Consider the following 19,813-nt stretch of genomic DNA (forward strand, 5'->3'; position numbering starts at 1 on the left):
TCCAGGTTTATCGGTGAGTACTGTGAAGGGAAGACACATTATTACTCAGGAAGATGTACAATGATGGCCTTTCTGTTGGAAATGGCAGTAGCGGAACAACCAGGGTCGCACTTACGACTGGGCCCTGGCATTTTGCCAGTAAGGGGGGGCCCACCGGCGCTACCAAAAGGATCTTATGCTATTTATCCAGAGGCGATGATCAGAGAGCGGACTGCTCACCCAGCGTCTCTGCCCATTGAGTTCTCAGCTACATTGCGTATTACTGTATACTGCCATAGTAACTGTACAGTGGACCGCTCACCCAGAGCCACTGAGTTTGCAGCTGCAAACCTACGTAGCCATCGGGAGGCAGAAGCTGGTTACTCTTGTCAGTTGACATGGTGGAGAGAAGGGGGAGGAGCCGGGGAGGTCTCCGCTGTCTGAGGAGATTCCTTCTTGGGATAGTGACCTGTAGACACGTGGAGGGAGCCGGAGCATACACGGAACATGAAGCACAGAGTCCCAAGCTGAAAGTGAGAGAGTGAGTGCCATAGATCCCAACCCCTAGCAATACTGCTACTGATCCCATCACCCCCCGAGACTGCCACTTCCCTCACACAGCCCTGGCACTGCTCCCATCCCACCACCAGTGTCACATCCATCCCTAACACACACACCAACACTGCTAATGATCCCCACAGTGTCTACCACTATACCCCCCACTGTCTTCCACTATACCCCCCAGCATCTGCCACTATACGCCCAGCATCTGACACTACACCCCACCCAGCGTCTGCCACTATACCCCACCCAGCGTCTGCCACTATACCCCCCAGCATCTGCCACTATACCCCCCAGCGTCTGCCACTATACCCCCCAGCGTCTGCTACTATACCCCCCCAGCATCTGCCACTGATCCCCCCCAGCATCTTCCACTATATCCCCCACAGTGTCTGCCACTGATCCCGCCCAACCTCTGCCACTATACTCTCCCAGTGTCTGCCACTGACTCCCCCTAGTGTCTGCCACTGATCCCATCCCCCTACATCTCCCACTATACCCTCTCAGTGTCTGCCACTGATCCCCCCAGTGTCAGCCACTGATCCCACCCCCCCAGCATCTGCCACTATACCCCCCAGTATTTGCACTGATCACCCCTGTTGGCCGGGATGCGCCTGAGCCCTGTTGCAGGTCTAGGAGTCGTACATCCATGATAGCCTCTGACTGCCCCAGTGTCTACCACTGATTCCATTCCCCCCAAGAATATGCCTCTATACTCTCCTAGCATCTGCCACCAATCCCATCCCAAAGCATCTGCCACTGATCCCATCTCCCACCCAGCATCTGGACAGATTGATTCCTCTATACGCCTCCCCCGTCACTTAGGGATAGGTCGATCACTGACTCCATTCATTCATAACTGAGGCATAGTAAATCTTTACAATGCTTCAGTTTGTGAAAGAAAGGGAAAATTTTGTGCAGCTGAGACTGCAGAGATGGAGATTTAGGGCTGTGTCCTCAATCTCCTTTCTCTGTCTCAAAGGTAGAACGTCAGAGGTCTAGACCCCCGATATTCCACCAAAGCCTCCCAACGGGGCTCCTAAAAAAAAAAATTGTAAAAAAAATTGTAAAAAGTAATAATAAAATAAATAAATACTGGCACCAGTGGCAGAACTACCAGGGTCACACTTGCAACCAAGCCCTGGTGTTCTGCCACTGGGCTTTGGGGGAGGGGTCGCAGGCCCGTGACAAAGGGCCCCAGCCAGGTGTCAGGTGGCCCTTTGCGGTTTCTTGCACCTGGTCCCTGAAGGTTCTAGTTATGCCTCTGGGAAATGGTTATGCACACTCAGGGGCTGGGAAAATAAAGGCTGCAGAACATTGGACAATGCACTGCCAAGGACCCATATCTGGTTCATATACTTACCGTCTCCATAGTAAATGGTGGGCTTACTTCCCTGTCCTTCAGTTCCCACCAGTCTACCTCCTTGAAAAATGGGTGGCTTCTCAGATCTTCAACGAGCCTCTGTCTTAGGCATGGGCATTTGCATAGGAGCAGTGAATATATACAAAAAAATAGGTTATCTATGGTACAAAGGCGATAACTATACAATTATAATTTTATAGTTAACAGGACAACCATGTTTTGCTGTCTATAAATTGGTGTTTACTTACTCTTTCCCCTATGAGGTCGTTGAGATCCTCACTAAAATCATCAGGGTAATCTGGATCATGGTTAACAATTAAATTGGCAAGCACTTAATTGTCTGTCATGTTGTTGGTGTCTTTGCATATGAATGGATTACACCAAGCCGAATGTGAGAAAGGGCAAAATTATGATGAAAGTTGTGAAGAGTCTTCACACAAATTTTAGGGTATGACAAACAAAGGAGCAAATAAGGAAACGCCAGTCAGACCTGAAACTGAGGGAGCTGGATCAGTATAGGAGGATCAAGAGAGTGATTAGAAAAAGTAAGTAGTTGTCGTGTGTTCCAATTCTTTAATATTACTTGCATACTGTGCCGCGTGATTTTCTTTACTGTAGGACATTTTAAAATGGCAAGTTTCAGGTTAGTGGGCACGGTAATCGGTCATAGGAAATATCGTTCACTCATTAAATACGATGTCTTGGGCAGATACAGGTTAAATACATTTGGTCATGCCTAAATATCTGTGTGCTAATGTATACCTTTTGTTTCCTTCTCATAGGGGACCAAAGACTCGGAGGACACCTCTCAACAGAGGACACCTGAGAAAGGAGGGGAACTCCAAAAAACACACCCGGAGGATCTGGATGAAGGAGAGGTGAAGGAACTTGGCGAAGTTGTCACCACAACAGGTGATTTGACTTTTACAGGGGTGACATCACCCCATCTGATGAAGGCAATATCAAGACACTTTGGGCACTAGAATGTCTGATATTGCCTTCTGTTTTTCTATGTTGAACTTTGTAAGTTCCAGAGTTTTGCATGTTATATGTTATGTTATTAAACGTGCCTATTTACAACAAAAAAACACAAATTTTTGCAAAAAAAATATTTTTTATCAACAAAAATTTAATAACGCACATGTGTGAATGTGCACACAGTAAAAAAAAAATTGAAAATCAACAATGTGTGGCTTCTTCTTTCAATGCTCTGTACCAGTTGTTTAAGTAATTTTGTGTTTACAGTGACAATGGGCCTTATGTACTAAAGGAAAATCCACTTGGCACTACAAGTGCACTAGGGGAACCTAGGAGACAACCAAAAACAAACACAAGCAATAAAGAAAAATCAAGATTTTATCAGATAATATTTTTTTATTAAAAACATTTTTAGACATTGTCTGGCATAGCAATAGTCCCCCTATCCATAAAATAATTTACATATTTCTCCCAAACTTCACAAGCGCTTTGGGGGGGCCAAGCCAAGACGGTCAGTATCCAGGCCCGTCAGCGGATTCTCAGTAATAAATCTGGCCTCAGGCCCAACTAAGACAATATCATTTTAAGCATTTTTTCTTAAATAATTTTGCAGTATGCAGCAGGATAGGAGGATATGGTTGATTTGTAGTCCGCCATATGGATTGCTGTCAGAAACAGGCGGAAAACGGCTGGCCATTATCCCGAAGGTATTCTCAATGACTCTTCTCGCTCTGGCCAGCCGGTAGTTAAAAACCCTTGTCTCCGGGGTGAGGGTTCTTTGGGGGAATGGCCTCATCAGGTGCTCGCCCAGACCAAAGGCTTCATCTGCAATAAAGACAAAGGTAAGTTATCCACGTTATCCGCATCAAGTGGCAATGCCAGGCCACCAGTCTGGAGATGCTGATAAAACTCCTTCTGGGCGAAGACTCCTCCATCCGACATCTGGCCATTCTTCCCCATGTCCACATAGAGGAACCCATATTGTGCCGACACCACTGCCATTAACACTACACTATTAAACCCCTTATAGTTATAATAGCAAGACCCCGAACGGGGTGGTGGCACGATGTGGACGTGCATCCTATCTATAGCCCCTCCATAGCTGGGAAAGTCCCAATAGTCTGCAAAATGGGAGGCCACAGTCTGCCCTTCCTGTGGCATTGAAGGAAACTGTGGAGTCAAACAAGAAAAAAATATATACTTTTTTATGTACTTTTGCACATAACATTGCAAGCAAATTACACAAAAAACATTCTTGCACAACATCAGTATAACATTTATTTTAAGGAGTATTTAAAGACAAAAATATAAGGCCCACTTATCAGATTCCTCACCCCCTCTGATGGCCCATTGATAACATTTTATGGGGGGGGGTTTGAGGTGGCTGAGAGCCAAAAATAAAAAAGCCTCCAGCACTCTGCCTGAATTTAAGGACACACATAACATTTGTACGCATTTTAGGGGGTGTTTTGGGTAATGGACTACAATGGGGTTGTTAAGGGACTAGGCTATAGGTGTATATGGGCCCAGAATAGCATGCTGGGGAGGTTAGTGAAGGCAAATATGCATGTAGGCCAAAAAAGGAGCATTAAAAGCTTACAGCATGCATGGGGATAAAGGGGACATTCACAGCATATTCCAATCATGGTAATTAGGGAATGATGACAGAAATACAATGCATTAGCAAACATTAAATACAAATAATGTGATGTTAAAGGAGAAAACTTGCCCTAATATAATTCTTCTGCAGGACCTGAATGATGGCAGAACAGATCTCTAGAATAATGATCCCCAGAGCCTGGGGGGGAGATGCCTGTAAGGAACTTGAGGTCCTGTAGACTTCTCCCAGTCACCAGGTACCGCAAGGTGGCAACTTGCCTCTGCTCTGGAGTGATGGCTTACCTCATGCAGGTATCCTGCCTGCTGATATAAGGGGTGAGCACAGGCAACAGCCGGTGAAAAACGTAGTCAACAGCTGGGGCCAACAGCCGGAGAAAGTTCCTGAAATCATCAGGATTATTCTCCTGGATCTCACGCAGCAGAGGCATGTGCGAAAATTGGTCACGCGGGAGTATCCAATTCTTGGTCCATGAACTCCTCCTCGCCCTGTTCATGGACTGGACTTGGGTCAAAGTATAAACCCCAACACCGAGCCCCCACACAGCACGAACTGTACGACGAGTACATAACCGCAACATGGCTTCAAAGCGGTTGGCTGGTCAGAACGAACCGAACAGAATGCACTGAATAACAAAGCAAAGCCTGTGAAGAGCCAGCTGAAAATCAGCAACGAGCGGACAAGAATGCACTGAAAAACAGATACAAACTGACTGCACGCACTGAAAACCAGATAGAAACCCACAAGGACAAACTGAACAGCAGTAAAACGATCTGAAAAAGCAGGAGTCTGAAAAGTACGAATCGTCTCTAACCAAACTTCTACTAACACGAGATTAGCAGAAGGAGCCCAAAGGGTGGCGCACTGGGTCTTGAACTTCCTTTTTCTAGTCCCGTTGTACGTGCTGTACGTCACCGAGTTCTTGATGATCGGACTTTTGTGTGATCGTGTGTATGCAAGACAGTTTCAGCGGAATTCCATCGGAAAAACCTTCAGAGTTTATTCGAACTGGAAAATCGGTCGTGTGTACAGGACATTAGACTCCGTTCAAACTTGTGCAACTCCAGAGTCATGAGATTTCCATTGTGACTTCAATGAAACTTCAGCTGTTGACTTTAGCTTTGACTGATGCACAACTGTCGGATAACATTAAGATGCGACTTTCATACAGCTTTTGAGTTTACATTGCCGCCTATGGCACTCAAATCGCATAAAAATTTGCTTACAGTAGTGCAGGAACCTTTTTAAAGTCACTGCAACTTTAAGTCACAAATATTTGAACGGCTTCCAATAAAATACATGAGTTGCCACTTGCCATGCGACTTTGTGTCCAAAGTCGCATGACAGTTTGCACTAGTGTGAATGGACCCTAAAAGTGTATGTAAGGCCAAAATAGAAAGCAATAATAATGCATTTTTAAACTACAAAGAAAAGTTTTGCATTTACAAACACTTTAACGTTACAAATTATGTTGTATAAGGTTCACTCAAATATAACTGAATAGATTTTTTTTGTAGGCCCCCATATAATATAGTTGCTTGTACATTAGAGAGGAGATTAGTTTAGAGATTGCCCAATCACATGGAAGGCTGAAGACTTTCATTGGAATGGGCAAAAATGGTTGGATTGGAATATATCAAAATGTGTATGGACACGCTGCAATATCTGTAGACGCACTCCGACAGATCATTTTCAGATCGTCCAAAATCAATTTCATTGGAAATTTGCTAATATTTCCCCAATATGTGTCCCGGTGCCAGATATGTTTGCTCAGTGTGTGATTGTACATGAATAGGGAGAGTTTTTACAGGATAGTGATGTACTCACCCCCGTCAGTCTCACCCGCTGTCTTCTTTTCTGTGTGCCGACATCTTAACTATGGGCAGCCCGGCTGTGACCACTTGCGGCTTCACAGCTGGGTGCCCACTGCGCATGTGTGAACAGCGCTGAGCATTGTGAATGGTGGATGCAGTCTTTTGGGACTTGCCCCAGAAGACTGCAGGGGAGGGAGAGAGGAGAACTTCTGCTCCGATCGCCTAGGCGATCGGAGCAGAAGTGGGAATGGGTACCTGTCAAAAAGTACCAATTGTTCAAGAGGAGCGAGGGATGAGTCCTTAAAGCATAACTTCCCCTTTTGGGTGGAGCTCCATTTTAACTATTCCTGATGGAATCTCCAGGTAAGTAACTTTGTAACAGATTCAGAAAAAAAGATTTTCTTTACTAAACTTTATATACTAAGTCATGATGCCAAATATATAGATATAGAGATTTTGGGTTGACTTACCCTTTTAAAGCATCAGTAGGGAATGCAGTGTGGGTAGACACAGGTGGGGGAGGATCGAGTTTGGCTTTGCCTCGGCAAGAAGGTTTTAGAGTGTTTAAAAAGAACATAATGCAAAGTAGTTTCCCTCTCAGATTAAGTCCTGCCCACTGTAGAAGCTGTAAGTTAGGTTGTGAGAAAGGTAGGTGTCACTTACAGCAGTATTCTTAGGGGATAACCATTTACACCGACCTCTCCCACAAAATATGTAGAAAGTGAAGAGTCACTTACCTTTGTCTGGAAGGTACCATATGTCTGAGTGTAGAATGCGCTGGTACCAACTTCCTTAGGTATTTTGTTCCCGTTGAGGGCTTCGTCATAGTTTTCTTTGTTCTTAGTGAGAATTTTAACAGCCAGCAGCTCATCAGTGGAGGTGTGTGATGTCAAAACCACCTGGAGGGGACAAATGGGGAGAAAATTATTGCTGATAATCAGGGACATTCATTTACATTTAATGTTTCATTTATGGGTGGACAGTAATGGCTGAAATCACCAAAATTGCATTATATTTGTACTCGGAGTCAATCTGTGGATAGTAAAGGAAAGGAACAAAGAGCAACAGAGAAAATAGACCTGAAGTGTGCCAGGGTCACGTGGTCAGTATGCCTAAAAGGGGGCAAAAATAAACACAGTAGGATGAAAGCTATCAACCAGATTTATTACCCACTGAAATACTGCATGACCTGCCAAATTTACAAGTGCTTGTGGAATCTCAAAAAGTGGCACTGGGACATGCCCAGAGGAAACAAAACAACCTCCACCTACCCAACTACCAAATAATAAGGGCTGGGGCCCCCTGGCGCAAAGTCGCAGAAGCTACTCCTATCCTGAAAGAAATAGCTAAAATATGCTTAAGGGTCCAGACCCTGTTTGGCCAAACAAGGGAGCGGCAATGAAGTATGCATTCGGCTGCGGAGAGGGGAGCGTCAGGAAAAAACAGAGGACCATCCCAGGGTTTGACAAATGTAGTACTGACGATCTGGTAAACCAACACCGGGCCCCATGCCTTGCCAGGCTCCAAGAACCTGATAACAGTGCCGACCCCTGATTGCTGTGTCTTGCGAGCATGCAGATGTAACAGAAAAGGCCGGGGGCCAACCAGTTGATTGGCCAGAAATAAGCGAGACCCTGAGCCAGAAGTGCCACTCCGCTGCTTCGGGAACCCCAAAAAAGACCAGCTATAGCGCTGCTTTGAGCTCCAAGCTGATAACCAACGCAAAAGGAGACCTGAGAGCATGTAAAATATGTCACAAAGAATATGACCCACAATGGGAAGACTGCTGAGCTCAGCAGGAGGGCTACTTTTCTGGATCACCTGAGGATGGCTTAAAAGAGTGCGCAGAAAGGAAAGAAAAGCCTGTCAGAGGCCTACAACAAACATGAAATGCTGAATCTCAGCCAGATACACCCTGAAAAGCGCCAACGCACCGATACGAGCTGGAAGAGGCAAAAAAACAAAAGCAAATAGGGACTGGATAAAACCCGTCAGGACTAGGAACCTAGCCCGGAATGCCTGGAAAACATCCCAAGCAGTATCAAGAGCCTATCCGGTATTAAAAATAAACTAAATGACCAAGGCTGCTGCGTCAGCCAAATGGGAACCCAATGCCTCCCAAACGCTGGAGACTGAAGAGAAGGTGTGACGCCGGCATCTGCATCCAAGACCTGGGCCTACTGGTACCAGCCTAGGCACCGAGAGGAATCCGGAATCCACCAAAAAAGAAACCCTGAGCCAGTAGCAGCCGTAGGGGCTGCAATGGCTGACTTACCAATGGTACCATACTATTAGGCTACTCCTGGCCTGCTGTAGCTTGAAATAGTGCGGATTTGGAACAGGGAAGAACCACAGTCAGTGGGGTAAACTGCTCCGCCCTTGACGCCCAAGGGAACAGTAACCTAAATAGCTTACCGAGCCCACAGCTGGGAAAGCGAACCCCCTGCGTTAGAAAATACCGCCAACAGAGCAAAAAGTTGAAGCTAGCTATGTGTGAACAATGAAGCTTTGGGATGGACCAGGTTCTGAGAGAGCATGAGCTATCGAGCTCCAACCACCCCAGCTGGAAAAGGAGTGATAGTAGCTAAATTCCCTAATCTGCGCTGCTTGAGACATGAGAAACGAGAGTAAAATGTGAAAATTAGAGTAAAACGGGAAAACGAGAGTGAACCTGGGAAAACAAGAGTGAACCTGGGAAAACTAGAGAAACCTGGGAAAGCAAGAGAAACCCGGGAAAACGAGAGAAACATGAAAACGTGAGATGGCATAGAGACAACAAAAAACATGAGACACACAAAATGCATGAGAAACATCAATTACATGAGAAGCGTAAATTGCACGAGAAAACGTAAATTGCATGAGAAAACGTAAAATTGCATGAGAAAATTTAAATTGCATGAGAAACGTGAGATTGGTACGAAATATATAAGTAGCGTAAGAACAGATGAGGAGACTTACCACTGAACAAGCCAATTAATAAAAGGTCAACTCAAACTGTTAAACCCATAGACGTGATGGGTAACCTGCAGTGGAAGAACCTGGACAACCCAGCTGTGTGAAAAACGACCTGAGAAACATAACAGACCATCAGCTCATGACCTAACAACACCCCTGGAACCTGACCAATATTAGAAATGTGGGTGCAGAAATTACAAGACCAACAGCGCATGAAAGTGAACCTAATGACAACACCACCCTACTATATGCCGTAAGCGAGCCCAAGCAACCTGCAGCACTAAGACAGGAAATTGAAAGCGAACACTCAAGGCTAAGGTACCCACAGACCATGGTGGGTAGTAGTAAATGTTTAATGGTGAATGTGCACGTATGATGTATGAAAACAGGTGAGAAGATTGTGGGACAACAATCAATTAAAAACGAAACCTCAGCCCGTATAGATGTGTAGATGTGACAGATCCTGAATGTGAGCACAAGCAAAACGGAAATGCAGCGAAAGGAAACATGAAAAAATGCATGTGACATGAAAGGTGAGAAACACTGGAAACGTAAGACATACTGGAAACGTAAGACACACTGGAAACGCAAGAAACACTGGAGACGCAAGAAACACTGGAGACGCAAGAAACACTGGAGACGCAAGAAACACTGGAGACGCAAGGAACACTGGAGACGCAAGAAACACTGGAGACGCAAGAAACACTGGAGACGCAAGAAACACTAGAAACATAAGAAAACACGAGAAGAATACCTTGCACGAGAAAACATACCTTGCACGAGAAAACCATACCTGGCACGAGAAACCATACCTTGCATGAGAAAACATACCTAGCCCGAGAAAACATAAATTGCATGTATGACGTATGGAATACAGACGAGAAGATAGTGGGCCAACAATCAATATAAAATGACACCTCAGCCCTACGGAACTGCAACTGTGACAGATCCTGGACGTGAGCACTAGCTAATGGAAAAGCAGCAAACTAAAGGCATATGAAAAGGAAATGTGAGCAACATGGGAAAACGTGAGCAACATTGGAAACGTGAGAAACATGGGAAAACGTGAGCCACATGGGAAAACGTGAGCAACATGGGAAAACGTGAGAAACATGGGAAAACGTAAGAAACATGGGAAAACGTAAGAAACATGGGACACGTAAGAAAAACATGAATTGGCCTGAGAAGCGAAAAGATTGCATGAGGAAACCACAAATTGTATGAGAAACTGTAACTATATGAGAAACCGTAATCATATGAGAAACAGTAACTATATGAGAACCATATGTTGCATGAGAACCGTAAATTGTATGAGAACCGTAAATAGCATAAGAAAACATACATTGCATGACAACGCACATTGCATGACAACATAAATTACATGAGAATGTAAATTACATGAGAACGTAAATTGCATGAGAACGTAAATTGCATGAGAACGTAACTGTACGTGAAAAGTAAACTACACGAGAACGTAAATTGCATGATAAAGTAAATTACATGAGAACGTAACTTGTATGAGAAATTGTATATTGCATGAGAAACCATAACTTGCATGAGAAACCGTAAATTGCATGAGAAAACCTAAATTGCATGAGAAAACGTAAATTGCACGAAAAAACGCAAATTGCACGAGATAAAGTAAATTGCTTGAGAACGTAAATTGTACGAGAAACGTAAATTGCCAGAGAAAAACATAAAATTGCCCGAGAAATGAAGATAGCATACGCAACATAAAACACAAACCATAGACAGCCCTGTCTGCTAAAACAGCTACAGCGTACACCACCGACCACTGCCCCATGAGAGGGAGTGATTGGGGGGCAGTAAAGCAAAACACCAGGACGGCCTCGGACCAGATGGGTTCTGCGAATGCAGCACCTCTGACTCACAGCACAAAAATACCAGTTTCAACTTACCCTACCTGAGAGATCAAAACGATGCTGGATCTGAGGGAGAGAGGAGCTGGCAGGCGGTGGCAAATCACCCCCCCGAACACCGGGAGGATCGGACAGGGGCCCCCCCTAGACACTGATCAGCAAAGGCCGGGCGGCCGAACCACCCCTCCCCCGGCGGGACACCGGGAGAAGTGGGTGGGAGGCCAAGTTCTGCAATTTAGTGGAGCTGGCGGGTGGCCAAACCCCCCTCCTCCATCGGAACACTGGGAGAAGCAGGCGGGCAGCCCCCTCGTGACCCAGAGGAATTCTCAGGCAGTCGTGTCCCCCCTCCTCTGGTGGACACCGGGAGAAGCAGGCGGATGACCCCCACATGGAGGCAGAGAAGCTGACAGGTGGCCGTGTCCCCCCCTTCTCCCGGCGGAACACTGGGAGAAGCAGGCGGGCAGCCCCCACGCGGAGGCAGAGAAGCTGACAGGTGGCCAAATCCCCCCCCCCCAAAATCTACGATTGACCGGGCGGGAGGCCTCCTCCTAGATTGGGGTGACGAGAAGATGAGCAGGCAGACTCCCTGGTGTCCGACTCTCAGCAAATGACCCAGAAATGACGTGAGGCGGCGTGACCCATACGAGAGCCAGCGACCACGAGGAGGAGGAGGCAAAGGAGGGCAGGCTTTATGCAGCCTGACTCCTCCTACAAACACACACTTATCACAGGGTTTACATGGGTGAAACTGCTGAAATCCCAGGACTTTCTCTCACTCTTGGCTGGAGTTTTACTCATCCCGCTATACTTTTTTAAGCCAATAAAGAATCTACTATGAAGAAGCTGTTGTTCTAAGTTTCACCACCCTGTTCCCTACTCTGCTATATAAAGTTGTAAGCCCAATTAAACTTTCAGTTGTGCAATATGAGTCTTATGCCGCGTACACACAACTGGACTTTACGGCAGACTAGGACCAACAGTCTTCCTGACAGACTTTTTAGCGGAGGTCCGACGGACTTCCAAATGAACGGACCTGGCCAAACACCAACTGACTAAGTCCGTTCGAAAGTCCGTTTGGTTTTAACGTGATGACATAAGACTGGATTAAAAAAGGAAGTTCAATAGCCAGTAGTCAATAGCTTCCCTTGCGTCGTATTTGGTCCATCGGACCAGCATACAGACAAAGGTTTTCCCGATAGGAATTGAGTCCGTCGGACAGATTTGAAACATGTTCTATTTCTAGGCCTGTCAGATTTGTATAACGAAAAACTATCAGATTAGCCCACACAAGATCGGATTGTCCGACGGACTGATCCAGTCGGACCTAGTCTACTGGAAAATCCGGTCCTGTGTACTCGGCAGTACAGTTTATTTTATTAAAAAACAGCCACAACTTATATAGAAATGCCTGTGCCCTGCCAGCATACTGTATAATGGAACCCTTGCTCTCCCTCCGAAGAAGCTTCGGTTATTCTATAGAGGTTCAGCATGTCCTTTTCTGAATCAGAGCCTAGAGTTTTCCAGTAAGAATGGAAAATGAGCATTGCTGATTGGAAAGCTCTATCTCTGACTCATTAGTGGAGTGTTGAACCACTGTAGAGAGACCACTGCTTCCCAACAGAGAGCAAAGGGCCTACTATGTAGCATGTTGGCGGAGGACAGACTTTTCTATTTTGGTTTTCTAACTAAGATCACCCTTTATTTTGTACATCTCAAATGTATTCATCTGAATTAGTTGGAAAGATGAATTGGGCTTTTAAATGTATGTCCTACTCTGCAACAATTACACAAACCAAGATAAAACTACTTTTCTTTAGTAGAGTAGGAGGAGGGGATTTCTGTCTGTGTGCTTGCCACAGATTTTCCATAACTTCCTGTCTGGTGAAATCATCATCAGCAGAATAGTAAGTTAGGGGAAATGGAGCCCTGGATGGTGATAAACCCCAATAGGGGTTCAAAACCTCCCCAGCTCTAGCTGAAGATTTTAAATCAGAAGAACCAATCACTTACCTTTCCAAGAACCCCCTTTCCAAGAATGCAATTGAATCCAAAGCCATCCAAAGTCATTGGGACTATCTCCGAATGGTCAAATTATGGTGTAATCTTAAAATGAACGTCACTTTTTGGTGGAATCTGAATGCAAATGTGATGTTTTGGTGGAGTCCCAATGTCAAGGTCATTGCTTGGAACACGTGCAACATGAAGGTCACATTCTAGTGCATATATGAGAGTCAAACTCTGGTGGAGTCTCAATGTGAATATCACACTCTGGTGGAGTCACCATGCGAATATCACACTCTAGTGGAGTCTTAAAGTCAGCCTTACTTTTTGGAGGATACACAATGTGTCTGCAATGTTCTTGTGGAATGTTATAAGGAATCTAAAAGCAAACTCAATGTTCTCAGGTGCCAATGTCACTTTATGGAGGGGTCAGAATTCTAATTGGAGGCCAAGGTGCTGAGAGGGCTCCCCTTACGGGTGAGTGCAGAGCAACCCTGAAGGTGGAACAGGGAATGCAGTGCCCAAAGAAGCAGGGTGACTTGATCACCATGGAGCAGCTGAAGCAAGCTGGATGCACTGTGTGGCAGGTGTGCTAGAAAGGAGCCAGATGTAGCGGGTAGTTTGGAAATCCAGTAGGAGAATCATAAGCCAGGTCTGGGGTCATCCAAGGTAATATCAGGCCTTAAGCAGATTCAGGTAGGGTCACTGGAACAAGCTGAGGTCATTCACGGTAGGACAGGCAGAAGCAGAGTCGGTGAGCCAAGCCGGGATCAAGCAGTGGAGCAGGCAGAAGTAGGTCGGAATATAAGCCAGGGGTCAAGCCAGGAGATCAGGATAAGCATGTAGAGGAAGACAAGTCGTTCAACTGGTAGTCCAAGATCAGAATGCAGGAACACAGAGAACACAGGGGAGCTGACGATAATCCAGCAACTCATGGATCTCAGCAGTGGATTTATATAGGCATTAGGCATCAGCATCTATCACAACCTGCGCCTTGGCACCCCCCTTAGCGATGTCATGCATCTGCGTATGCCCGTTAGCGATGTCACGCATCTGCCCGTTAGTGATGTCGCGCATATGCATATGCCAATGTGCCTGGAGGTTTGTCTGGTGAAGCTATGATGAGTATTGGTGACATTGCCAGTCCTGTGGCCATTTCCCTGACAGGAGGAAGCGTAATGTGAACATGCTGTTTTGGTGGCTTTTCAAGGTGTATGTCACTTTTTTCTGGAGTCTCAAAGTGAATGTGACATTCTGTTGGAGTGTCAATGTGAATGCCACTTTTTGGCGGCATCTCAATGTAAAGGCCACATTCTGGTGGAGTGTCAATATGAAGGACACATTCGGCTGGGTTCTCAATGTGAATGTCACTTTATGCTGGAACCTGAAGGTGAAGGTCACAATCTGGTGGAGTCTGCATGTGAAGGTCACAATCTGCTGGAGTCTTCATGTGAAGGTCACATTCTGCTGGAGTCTCCATGTGAAGGTCACATTATCCTGAAGTCTCAATGTGAATGTCAAACTCTGGTGGAGTCTCAATGTGAACATCACTTTTTGGTGGAGTTTCAATGTTATCATCACTTTCTGTTGGAGCCTGAATGTGAAGGTGACAATCTGGGGGCATCTCCATGTAAAGGTCACATTGTGCTGGAGTCTACATGTGAAGGTCATGCTCTATTGGACCTTCAATGTCAACCTACTTCTTTTAGGATGTGCAGCACATTTGCAAAGTTTTCATGGAATGTTATAGTGAACATCGCTTATAGGTGAAACCTGAAAGTGAACACAATGTTTTCATCAAGTCTCAGTGTCAACGTCAAAGTCTGGTGGAGTCTCCATCTGAAGATCATACTCTGCTGGAGTTTTAATGTGAACACCACATTCTGGTGGAGTTTCAATGTAAATGTTACTTTCTGGTGGAGCCTGAATGTGAAGGTCACAATCTACTGGAGCCTGAAAGTAAACCTTACTTCTTTTAGGATGCACAACATGTTTGCAAAGTTTTTGTGGAATGTTATAGTGAATGTCACTTATTGGTGGAATCTGAAAGCAAATGAGACATTTTTGTGGATTCTCAGTGTCAACTAGGGATGAGCCCGATGTTCAAGTCAAATGTAAGTTCGACTCGAACATTGGGTGTATGCCTGTTCGCTAAACAGCAAACATTATGCGGTGTTCGTGGCAAATTCGAAAAGCCAGCTAGGGGACACTAACATGAAAAAACAAAAGTGCTAATGTTAAAGGCTTATATGCAAGTTATTGACAAAAAAAGTGTATGGGGACCCGGGTCCTGCCCCAGGGGACATGTATCAATGCAAAAGCCATTTTTTCAGGAGCAGTGATTTTAATAATGCTTAAAGTGAAACAATAAAAATGAAATATTCCTTTAAATATCATGCCTGGGGGTTGCCCTTAGTATGACTGTAAAGTAGTGCATTTTTCCCATTTTTAGAACAGTACCACAGCAAAATTACATTTCTAAAGGAAAAAAGTAATTCCACAAAAACTGATTGCAGCTGTATGCTCAAGGGACATTGGTCCTGAAGAGGAAGGAGGCACATCTGCCTCCTTCTCTGTGCCTGCCAGTGCCACCTGCCATTGCCACCTGCCAGTGCCCACAGTGCCCACCAGTGCCACCTATTAATGCCCATGAGTGCCACCTATCAATGCCCACAAGTCCCACCTATCAATGCCCACCAGTGGTGCCAATCAGTGCCTCATCAGTTCCACCTAGCAGTGCTGCCTTTCAGTGTAACCTACTAGTGCTGATCAGTGCCCATCACTGCCACCCATCAGTGCCCATCACTGCCACCCATCAGTGCCACCTATCAGTGCCACTTTTAAGTGCCCACTAATGCCACCTATCAATACCCTTCAGTGCCACCCATCAGTGCCACCTCTCAGTGTCACCTCTCAGTGCACACCAGTGCCGCCTAGCAGTGCCCACCAGTGCCGCCTATCAGTGCTCACCAGTGTCGCCCTATCAGTGCCCGTCAGTGCAGCTCCTCGGTGCCTATCAGTGCAGCCTATCGGTGTCCATTAGTGCAGACTTATCAGCGTACATCAATGAATGAGAAAAATTACCTGTTTGCAAAATTTTATAACAAAATATAAAAATTATATATTTTTTTTAAATTTGGTCTTTTTAAATTTTTTTAACAAAAAATAAAAACTGCAGAGGTGATCAAATACCCCCAAAAGAAAGCTCTATTTTTGGTAAAAAAATTATTAAAAATTAAATTTGGGTACAGTGTTGTATGTCCGTGCAATTGTCATTCAAAGTGCGTCTGGACAGGAGGGGGTTTCAGTGCCCAGTAAGCAAGTGGTTAAATATCGTGCCTGAGGGGCCCCCATCGTATGCCTGTAAAGTAGCGCATTTTCCAGTGTTTAGAACAATACCACAGCAAAATTACAGTTCTAAAAGAAAAATTTTAATTTAAAACTGATCACGGCTGTAATGTATTGTCAGATCCCAGCAATATAGAAAAAAAGAATTGAAAAAAAACGGCATGGGTTTCACCTCAGTCCATTACCAGGCCCTTGGGGTCTGGTATGACTATTAAGAGGAACCCCAATCCAAAATGTTTAAAAACTATGTAGGATTCCCCCAAAATCCATACCAGGCCCTCTGGTATCGAGCTCTCTGTTTCGACCGAGACACGAACAGGAGATAACCCAGTTCTTGAATGAAAACCTACCTACATTTGTAACAGGTACAGTGGAAGGAAAGCTAAACTGAAGGCAGGGAAAGCACAAGATTCTCTGACTAAATCCATTTAAAAAATGCCAGTACCCCTCCCCTCACAAACTCACTCACAGAAACTGCTGCAGTCTCCTGCTTCTACACAGCGCTCTGAGTCAGAATATGGCACAGGGATTATTTCTTATTCCCTACAACAGGCTTCACCTAATTCTGAACTAATTAGCCAATTTGAGAAGGTCCTACAGCCCTTCAGAAAACATCAGACACTATTACAGAAAAATTGACTAGAGAAATTCGTGAGGTAGGAAGGCGCACCTCCATTCTAGAACAGCCTGTATACAGAGTATGGATATGTCCAAATCTACTTTTTTATTATTATTATTATTTGAGATCAAATATCTCGAGATTATATATCTCTGTTTTTAATAATTAATGTATGAACTAAAAGATTTAAATCCTTGTTTAGTTAGATGGAATATGGTTATTAGTAAGCCAGATGTTTTTGAACTTTAACTAATTATTATAAGATATCACATTATCTTTCATATGAGGGGGGATGGTTTACTCCCATCCTATTTTCTATGATATTAACATAGTACTTAATTGTTTATCATATCTGGAATATTGATTTTGTTACAGATATGGATTATCCGTAACACATATATATCTATAAACAAAGTTACTGTTCAAATATAAATTTGCTATTAATACAATTTGCTTCTTCTAAAACTCATAAGTGAGGTCATTTTGCTTCACCTATTTCAGACACTAAACCAATGATTAATATATGTATATTTATACTTATAAATATATGTACTATTCTAGATTATTTTTTCTCTTGATAGTATGAATATAAACAATACTATCCTAAAAAACATACCCTTTAGGTAAGTGGATTTGGATAAAATCCATAACTGAGTCTACAGAGTTTGGATATGTCCAACCCTGCTTATCATTTTACTATTTGAGATCAAATATCAATTGAAGATATATATCTGTTTTTATTATTTCATATATGAATTAATATATGAATTAATAGATCTAAATCTCTACCTATTTAAATGGAATACGATTATTATAGTAATCCAATTATTTCTACACTCTAATTTATATAAGGTAATACATTATCTTCATAGTAAATGGAGTAGCTTATTCCCATTCTATTTACTAGGCTGTGAGCTTAATACCTAATTCCATAGAATGTCGATTTTGTTCCAAATTTAGTTTAAATGTAACACTGTTATATCTTTATAAACAAAGTTACTGTTCTAATATAGGTTCTTTATTAGTACCTCACACTTTTAGTTCTGAAAAACTTGGTTATTTTTATTTTATTTTATTTTTTTGCCACGTCAGCGAATTCTCTAGAGAGACATAAATCAACTTTCCGTTGATCACTGTCTCCTTTCGTCTTCACAACATTTTAGCATCTCATTATATATCAGAAAGTATCAATAGCAATAACAATTAAATATTTTTCCCTTATTAAATTCATATCTTTTATTCATCATAAACCTCTTTGTTATTCCCATTCCCCATTCCCCCCCCCCCCATCCCAAGCTAAATGTCAGCGTTTTTCCATCTCCTCTTATCCTCCTCTCATATTGGTCTATTATGGTCTTAAATATTCTGTGTAACTCCAATCCTTCTTAAAATCTTTCCAACATTTCCATTTTTTTATTACTGCTTCTCTTTTATTATCTTCTCCACTACTCAACTTTTCCATCTTATATACCTCTTCGACTGCATCTACCCACTCCCACATCATTGGACTTTCCACCTCCTGCCACTTTTTAGGAATCAGTTTCTTTGCTGCGTTAAGGAGGTGTGGGATGATAGTTTCTTGATATTGTTTTTCGTTACTCTTTGTTCCGTGGAAAAGTACAATCCAAGGATCCGCCTTCACGCTTATTTTAGTTATTTCTCTTATCTTTTGCAAGATCTTTCCCCAATAGATTTTGATTTTTGGGCATCCCCACCAAAGATGTGCCATTGTTCCTGTGGTTTTATAGCCCCTCCAACATTCTGCCAATCTTCTCTGTTGGTATTTTGCAGTCTTATCCGGCGTGTTGTACCATCTAGTTAGGCACTTATAGTTCATTTCGGCTGTTTTACTGTCTATTGCCGAACAATGTGCTAATCTTAATATTTTACTTATTGTGTCTTTATCCCTCTGTGTTCCTAATTCCTTTTCCCACTTTTTGATATATGGCGGGGTCTCCAGCTCTCCCAAAGACATCAACAGCCCATACATCCTGTATTCGATTCCTTTAGAATTGTTTGTTATACAAAGTCGCTCCAATATGGTCAGCTCCTCTCCAGATCTTATTGGTTGAGGTAAGCTTCCAATAAAATGGGCCAGCTGGAGATACCGCCATTCACACATTACCATTAAGCCCTTATGTGCTAATTCCCTAAGTGTTATGAGTTTCCCTTCTTTCATAATATCTTTTATTTGTATTTTTTCTTTTTTTATCCAATTACCTCCTATTTCCTTTTTCCCCGGGGGAAAAAACTCATTTTCTTTCAGTGCTATAAACGGTGAATTAAAGTGTCCATTTAATTTTTTATAAACCCCATCCCAAATTTTAAATGCTATTCGTGTCAGCGCATTTGTGTTCGCATCCAAAACCCTAAATTTTGGAGGGTTCCATACTATTTTATCTAAATGTGCCTTACTATATGTGTATTCTAGGTGTATCCACCTTTTCTCATTTCCTGTCTCACCCACCCATTCGACAATTCTAGACAGCACAATTGCCTTGTAATAGTTGTATATATCCGGGACTGCAAGCCCCCCTCACTTTTTTCCCTGTTTTAATATTGAATAGGAAATCCTTGGTTTTTTATTCTTCCATATAAATTTAAGCAATAAGGATTTCAACTTTGAAAAATAACCAGCAGGGATTTAGATAGGCATCATCTGGAATTTATACAAGATCTTTGGGAGGATAAACATCT

Source organism: Lithobates pipiens, unplaced genomic scaffold (genome assembly GCF_037356315.1).
Source record: "Lithobates pipiens isolate NorthernLeopardFrog02 unplaced genomic scaffold, aLitPip1_a1.2 Scaffold_10, whole genome shotgun sequence".
NCBI classification, from domain to species: domain Eukaryota; kingdom Metazoa; phylum Chordata; class Amphibia; order Anura; family Ranidae; genus Lithobates; species Lithobates pipiens.